Source organism: Dermacentor variabilis, chromosome 1 (assembly GCF_050947875.1).
Source record: "Dermacentor variabilis isolate Ectoservices chromosome 1, ASM5094787v1, whole genome shotgun sequence".
Lineage (NCBI taxonomy): Eukaryota > Metazoa > Arthropoda > Arachnida > Ixodida > Ixodidae > Dermacentor > Dermacentor variabilis.
Genome location: NC_134568.1, coordinates 76810140 through 76818788, shown reverse-complemented (window position 1 = coordinate 76818788; position 8649 = coordinate 76810140). Strand labels below are relative to the sequence as shown.

Here is an 8649-nt window from a genome sequence, read left to right as displayed (position 1 = left end):
GCTCTGCTTGCACGTTTTCTCCCCTCTGCCATTTCCAGTGCGGACTTGTGCGACTTGGCTATCGAATACTGTTTTCCGCGTTCTTTACCGCACGCGGATACTGCCGCCAAACAGGGTTTGTATGTGCGTACGTGCGCGCGTGCGTGCGTGTATAGTGTGTATGATTTACACGCTGGCTTCTGAAGCGCCCTACGCCGTCTCTTACATATGCCGCCACTTCTCTCTCGACGCTCTGCATACGCACACTTGCGATCAAAATTTTTCACGCATGATCCTCGTATAATACCCTGTCTTAGCTTTCCTATTGTAGCATCGAGTCAGAACACAGAATTCCACGATTTACGTGCGAAGAAACACGAACCCACCCTCGTTGCATCAGAACCACATATTCAGGTAGCCCCTCATGCCGCCGCGTGACCATTAAGCGACAGTTATGCAACTATCACGATTAGCATGATGCAGCTATCTTATTATAAAGTATATGACATGATAATGAGTGCTTGCTACAGATTTCTTTCTTTCCTTTATTCATTTTTTTTACTGCTGAATGATGGCCACGATTGCGGAGGGATCAATAGGTTGCGACAAGTCGCTTATGCGCGGCATTCAAGCATCGCTGGAACCACTTGATTTCTTTAAAACGAGGCATAATGCTTTCTCCGGTTTAGTTGACAAGGCGACAATAAAATTGGTATCATTATGCCGAACGGAAGCTTCAACGATAACACATCACGCACTCGACATGGCGAGTACTGCTATCACTACAGCGCAAAGACAATAACGCGAGGCTAAATGCTTGAGTAGATCGTGAAAAAATCCAGACCAGCTTTTACAGCTTTTACGGCCGTGTTACAACAAATGGTGTGTAAAGATATGCGCGCCGTGCGCGCCCATGTAAACGCCTAGGGCGTATCACACGACCCGCAGCGCCATCCAAACTAAGCGTGGTGCAGCGTCTGTCCGCCAGGCGGCGACTCTGGTCAATCTCGCGGCCGATATATGTAAACGCTTTTATAAGGAAGTGCTTGGGACCTATCAAATCCTTCGTTATACAGGTCACTTCGTTGTAAAGTTTGCGCACCCTACCGCTCACAATAGAGTAGGCTAAGCACGTTGAACAAAAGAAAACCTTTATTTAACGCGAATTTAATAGATACATTGGGAAATCAGAAGCACATATTTTTATGCACACTTCGTTTTGAAGAATGTGCAAGTGCAGCCAACATTTTTGCGCCGAGGTTGTCACATTTGCCTTCGTTAACATTTGCGTTCTTTCCGCCTTAAATGGCTTTGAAGACGCCACCAGTCGTCAATTATAATTACTTGATCCCCTTGTCATCAACTGTAAGGAATTCGTCAGCTGTCGCGCATGCTCATGCGTTGCGACAAGCGGCGCACGACTTCGAGATTCTCGGAGCAGTGCACGCAGCGGGACTTGTGGCAGCGGCACGCTCGTCAAATGCATCGCTGACGCCGCCGTTAGCGCTAGCGCATAGCGCACCTTGGCGACGCCTGCGGAGGGCAGGACGGCACCAGTTCGTGCATTTCGTAGCAAAGCAACCTAACACCTTCGGGTACGCCTAAATTCCTTCGTTGTAGAGGCATTCGAAGTCTCTCTCTCTCTCTCTCTCTCTCTCTCTATATATATATATATATATATATATATACCAAAAGACGTAGCCCTCTTTGGTTTCTCCAGTAGCGACGGTCATAACGTACACGCCGAATGCGTTGATGCCAACCCGCGAACGATGTCGTAGCCGTGACGCGTGGGATCGAGCGCGGAACATGAGCAACGCACACGGATATCCGCTGCGCTCTTTGACCACAGAACGCGCATTGTCTGCCGCACATGCCTGCGCGACCACCACAACAGGGGTGTACAGTCGTCACTCGAGATGTGGGATAAACATTACGCGCTCCCTCGGCACCCGAGGCACTTCTCTCCCCGCCGGCATCCCGACAATACGTGGCCCCGCCATTCTTCGTCGAAAGAGAGCTGCACCAAGGAGAAGTGCGTATCGGAGATCCCGAGCCGCCGCTGACGACAACGCCGCAACGCTCCGCGGAACACCGCGGCACGTCTGTAGTCCATTCCATAGTGAGTGCGTACCCATTTCTCGTTTACAGCCCTGATTTGTGCCTGTCCGCCGTCGAAATTTGTGTGTAATATATTTGCGTTTCGTAGAGCGGCGTTTGTTTACTTATTTTTTCTTCTTTGCGCAATCCGGCTAACAGTAAAGAGTGCTTCAAGGTATATACGCCGTTAATTACGATGCGACTCTTGCAGCCCGAGGTGAACATGGGCAGAAGTTCTCCTCCTGAACAACTGGCATGAGCCGGAAGCAAGCGCGGTTTCTGTTGGAAAACACCGTCTTTCGATCACATCTGATCACACATGCAACAAACTGGAGAGTATCCGAGGAAATAGATACCGGATGTTTCAGCGACGATTCTCTCTAATTATTAAAAATGGGGGATTTTACTCAGAATAATACTTTTTGCAGAGAATAATTCGCAACAAGGGTGGACAAAATCAAATTTCCTGACGAACAAGTTAGCAGCCAAATTAACTGAAATTTCCTAATTAACTTTCCAATTACTAATCTTAGGCCGACAATGGCAATCAGACATATGTAGCTAATGGCAAGCTTATAGCGAAATTGGTTTTAATAAGGATAAAAACCCCTATTTAAAGTGATTTACGTCTACAAGTCCACAATGAACATGGAACCACTAGAATTTCTGAAAATGACGCTAATAGCAGAGTTGCAGGCGTTTGATGGTAGAGAATGCGATCGCCACTCGTTCCTTCCTTTCCTTTGCAACCCACTTCTCGAGTGGTCTCTTCTCCTCGCCCTGTACTCCTATAGATGGCACTACGCCATTACCAACGTCACGTTCTTTCTCGTGTTTCAAACCACCCTCCACTTCCGTTATCAAGACTCCACGTTTTTCGTCTACCTGCTGTTGCTCCCGTGCCAGCCCGTGCTCGTACGGAGCAATGCCGCGATGGACCCTGTGTTGTGAGTGATACGCGATCACTGTTTGTTTCCTTTACAATATGTTGTTCGACGGCCGACAACCCACCGCACAAAAAGAAAATCGAGAGTGCAAACAAACGGACGAAGGAGGCCTCGCTGGCGAAGGAGACCTCGCTGGCGAATGAGGCCTTACTTGCCGGCGTTTTGCCAGACTCACAACGTGATATCTAAGCGTGGTGTTCATAGACACGTGCCATTGCCATTTGCAGGATGTATATCACATGCCAATCAGAGCAAAAAGAAGGCTGAAGCATCGCATCCGTGTGTGTGTGTGTGTTGTGTGTGTGTGTGCGTGTGTGTGTGTGTGTTGTGCGTGTGTGTGTGTGTGTGTGTGTGTGTGTGTGTGTGTGTGTGTGTGTGTGTGTGTGTGTGTGTGTGTGTGTGTGTGTGTGTGTGTGTGTTGTGTGTGTGTGTGTGTGTGTGTGTGTGTGTGTGTGTGTGTGTGTGTGTGTGTGTGCGTGCGTGCGTGTGCGTGCGTGCGTGCGTGCGTGTGTGAACTGCGAGGCTCTGTCGGCGTCGGCGGCGTAACCGAGTGAGCAAGCACATCGAAACATGAAAGAGCGAACGCGGAACGGGAAATGAAAGACGCGAGCGGCGACCAGCGGAGACCAATGAGAGCCTTTGACGAGTCATTTATAAAAGACGACCCGCTTGCCCCGCAGATCATATTTTTCACGATCGCCGACTCTGCTACATGTCTCTCTCAAATTGTTTGCCTCAATATATCGCGAAATAAAAACACGTATAGAGCTGCGCTTCAAGTTTCGCATTAACGAGTATCGTAATCTTCGGTGCTTTTCTTCTTACTTTTGTAAATGTGTACTTGAAGTTCGAGTGGTGCGGCACTGCGAATCGCAAACCAAAACACGCAACATGTTTGCGCACAAGCGAGCAACACAACAACGGAAAGCAGGAGTTGCGACTGCATCTGCTGCAAGGAGGCGCTCTAGCAGACGAACGGGAAGTAGTAGGTTCTCGTAGATGTACCAATCGACAGCGTTTACCCTGTTGACGTCTTCACCTGGAGCTGGAGCACCCTGTTGACATCGTGAAGCCGGCAGAGGCACTGGAAGAGCCAGGAGAGGAGCACCGGACTGTTTTTATTTATTTATCTTTATTTTATTTTATTTCTTATTTATTTATTTATTTTTGTGTGTGTGGCGTCTCCGCGCCGCGTAGCGCTAGCTGCCGCGTTCGCCAAAGATGATCGCCACGGCATTTCGTACGCGAAGCGGGTACTTATTTTAAATGTGTAAAACAATGCTAGAGGTTGTTCAGGGACCAGTTAGGTCACATGGCAAAGCCAAGCCACGAAATGAAACCAAGGAAACGTTGCAATGACCAAATGACGCTGACTCAAAAAAAAAAAAAGAGAAAAAAAAAACAAGCCCACGATGCAGCGTGAATCCGGACCAACACGTGCTCGTTCCAGTTTTTCGGGCGACAAGAAAACCATGCGTGGACAGTCAGCCGTGATTGTCACGTGTGGATAAGTGTGGCGTTCCAGCCTGCGTGCCACGGAATGTCACAGGTCCGGCTACGTCACCACCTGACGCAACTTTAAGGCGCGGTTAGGCGTGATCGATTTCGGTTTCGCTCTGAAAATGAGTTGGAACGCTTCGTGTCAGCGTCCTTTATATAAGGTGGTTCGGTGCATTTTAAAAGCCCACTTGTTATGAGCTCGCATTACCTACAAATGTCATATCGCCACTGGCAGTTTAACGTTGATAATTAAAAAGTTAAATAGCCGATCTTAGTTAATCAGGCTGCTAAGTGACCCAACAAGTATTCTTTTATCCGCCCTTACTGTGAATCTTGCCCTGCAAAAATATTATTGTGTTTCAAATCTGCTATTTTTAGTTATTATGGAGACAGCCGTCGCTGAAACACTTGGTATGTATGCTCTTCCTACAAGCAACGGTAGTTTTCAGAGACTAAGTACAGGCGTGAGCGAAGTTCGAACTATGAAGCCCTATAAAAATTGTGAGATCTCGCCGACACACAAAGATAAAGGCAACTCGCCTAAACATTTGGCGCTTATAGATGAAATATGAACACGAACGCTCAAAAAGCACATATTCCTGCACACACTCACTTTGCCAAGGCCGCGCCATAGACCGGGCCGACAAGTTCTCGTTGCCGCGCTGCAAGCCGGGACTATGACTGTCGCCGGCGTCTGAAGAAGGATCAATCGAGCGATGGGGCGTCATTTAATTTTACTTATGAACAACTCTCATCGGTCACACTGCTGATCACGTCACATTAAGACCATTCGATCGAACTATGTACAAACAAATGTACAAAACTATGCACAAACAGGCCTCGCACTGACACCGGAATCCTTAAAGGCGCTGAAGCATTGACTCTACTCAGCGATTCGGACCATCGACTGCTATAGTGTCAACTGTCAGCAGCCGGTGCGGTGCAGTCGAGCACTTTCATCGCTTCAGTGACGTGACCTAATAGGACATTATTTCACCAAGCGCCATGGTCTCTCCTTATTCCGGAAGTTATGCGGGGTTTCATTGCCATTTTCAAATACCCATTGGAACTGTGGTAAGAAGTTTACATAGGTGAGTGCGCATTCGTCCACTTAAATTATTTTACAGGCGTAACTACTGCGACACTCTCTTGTTACGTATCAAGTTGGGTTTTATCCAGGAATGCCGCCGAGATTCGAAATCAGGGTTGTGATTTGGGCTTGTTGGTGTCATCACGAAGATGTTCAGTCTAACATAATTAGTACGCGGACATAGAAATGGACCCACATAGCGCTCACGTCCAATAACGTTTTGTTTCAGCGAGACAACACTTGTACATGCGACACATTTTTTCACATCCGTGTGCAGTCAAAGTGTTCACAAATGAACGTTAAGATAAAACAAAGCGTCAAAAAGAAAAAGAAAGAACGAAAGAAGAAGAAAACGTCACCATTATCGAGGTGTACTCCTAACGCATGCATAGAAAGTCAATTTCCTTCTTTGACAGTGACAATTTCGTCTCACTAATTTAGCTACAACGTCACAATGCGATCACTTTCAATGATTAGGTGGGTAAATTCACGCTTGTTCTTTCAGTCTTCTGCTATTGGACTGTAGTCTGTAAATAATTTTTTCGTGATCTGTTACGCGACTCATACGCTAACAATAAATAAATTCCGAAATTTTGAAATTCTGAAACTGTATCTTGAAAGGAGGGAACGCAACCACACCTGCAGCAATGGACGGCAAGAAAACGACTCCTCGATGACGTATTTACGTTGTTAGAGTGCTCCCTCAGCCGTTCATTCGAGCATCTAGCTGTTTCCCATTGCAGAGTTTTGCACAAGCTAACGTTATTTTTGTGTAGGACAGACGTCTTTCATTCGCGAGACTTATGTCGATTTTTTTTTTTACCATGCGTTCCTTTCTGCTGCTTCCGCTTTTGCTTTGACGTCACGTGAAGTCTTTCAGTTCAGTCGGCATAGAGCGCCACTCGGTAAAATTATACCTAACGAAAACATGTAACACTATCACCGCGTGTATCTCTTTCAAACGTACTACCCACGCGTCTGACTTTGGTATGTGTGGAAAAAAGAAGCCATTACTATGTCATCTATACGGGCAGACATTAAGCGCTTAATGCAGAAGCATTCTACAGGTGGGGAAGCGGTGCTTCGCGAATGGGAAACGTCGTCGACACTCTCACCGGCGAGAGAAGCGGATTTAGAGGAGTGCGCGCGCCGGGGGTTGATTTGCTGCGGTAGAGTGGCGTGACCGACTCTCACCGCTTCAATGGAGTTCGCTTTCTCTGCTCCGGGCTTGCGTTGCCCTTAATTGTTACGTTCGCGGTGAAGAGTGCTGTCGCAGGCGCTCTGCAAAGCAAAGGCTGATACCGCAATGGCCCGTCCTGAGGAGTCTGTGGGACCGATGCAGCGAAGGCGATGCACGTTGTGCGACCGACACTCCCGAGCTGCGGGCGGCGCGTCAACCTACAATTCACGAGTGTTTTACGTTGCTATACCTTAAAAAGCCGATATGCGTCGTCGCAATGTTGAAGCCACTAGTGTTCTTGTATATGGCTCACTGGAAGCGGCACGAAAACACCATGCCGCCGAAATGCCCCGGCGACGCGCTGCGCGTTCGGAAGCACTGAGAGTGACGAAGCGTAAGCAGGAGGGGGGGGCAGAAAACTAGGCGGCTGAAGAACTCAGGCCCACAGTCTTAGTGGGCTGTTCAGCACAGTAAACGAAGCATGCTTCACAAGATGTATGTGCCGGGGCGCGACTCATGTGGCACTTGAGCGGGTTGCATGCACTACCATCGCTCAATGTGGTGTCTAGGAATGAGTCATAATTACCGGACATAACATAGACAACGACCAGGAAAAGAAAAATAACGACGCAGTAATACACGAGAGAGTCAATATACAAACACCGAAAGGGACACCGCTATGTGATTTCGCATCTCTCTCACTCAAGTGAACTCTGCAAAACAAAGGCTGATATCGGAACGAATGATGAAGCGTTGTTTACAGTTAGCGCTGCGTGTGTGTTGTCCTGCTTTTCCTGAAAAACTCCGAGCGCTGAAAAACTCCGAGAGTCAAAATAAATTTCGTAGAAAACTATGCAATCAAGGTGAATTACATTATTGGCGGATATTTGGTGAATACCTTTTTGTTCAGTACCAAAAATAAGCTAATGAGTCTGCAAATATTCAATTCTTTAATGCCTCCCCTTTCATGAATCAATGTAATGTTGGCATTCTTCCAAGCCTCTGATACACTTCAAGTCATGAGGCATTGCGAATATGGGGTCGCAAGTATTTCGTAAACAATATTCACTTCGTCTTTCATCAAATTGACCGCTATTACATCTTCGCCTGTCACTTCTCCTCTCGGCACATCTTGAAAAGCCTCTCTAACTTAATTACTAGTTACACATGTAAGGTTGTTTAGTCGGTACGTCCAATCGCAGTTACGTGGATGACCTAGGTACTGTACAGTTGGGTATGATATAGGGATTGAATTGACACATAAAAATTTGGGCGCAAGGGCACCGTAGGAAAATTAACATAGGATAACAAAAAAGAATTAATTAATTATGGTGCCAAGCACTATGCCAAGCATCAAGCATGTGGCACGTCCGGGTGCTGTGTCGGCATACCGCAGCTTAGCAGAAGACTTGATAAACGGCGACGCGTGGAAGCCGAAAGCCGAGTGGCCTTTATAGTTTCGGAGTGGACGCGTGTATAACCTACTGAATGACATGTAGGCGATGTACATGAGTACGACGCCGAGGCTGCCTCCCAGGGACACCATGCCGACCACCATCATGAGCACGCATTGCTCCACCTTCTCCCGGATGCTATGCAGGGAAAGAAATATACAGCGTTTTAGTCTTAGAGGGGCCCTGCAACGACCTTCAAGCATGGTAAATAAATCATACCTGACGCGATAGAATGCGTCTGTGAACACCTGAACCGAATAATACTCAAATCCATGCGGCGATGAAAGTAGGGAACATGCGAAATTGCGTAAGCAGGCTTTCCCACATACTTAGTTTTACCTGACCACGATGGCGGACCACGCGTTAGAATCGTAATTAAGGTGTCAACATGCGGGCTGC

At 47.4% G+C, this 8649-nt stretch overlaps 1 protein-coding gene across 5 annotated transcripts in view; it reads left to right on the top strand.

Moving 5' to 3' along the window:
* The first annotated feature begins 1926 nt into the window (after positions 1–1926).
* LOC142579765 (uncharacterized) overlaps positions 1927–8649 on the top strand; it is a 31107-nt gene continuing 24384 nt past the window's right edge. The window contains exon 1 of one of the 5 annotated variants that reach the window (XM_075690346.1): positions 1927–2105. The gene's annotated coding sequence lies outside the window, so the exon portion shown is untranslated. Of the gene's footprint in view, positions 2163–8649 lie in introns of all 5 variants that reach the window. The other 4 variants (XM_075690339.1, XM_075690324.1, XM_075690319.1 and 1 more) reach the window with 4 other exon arrangements.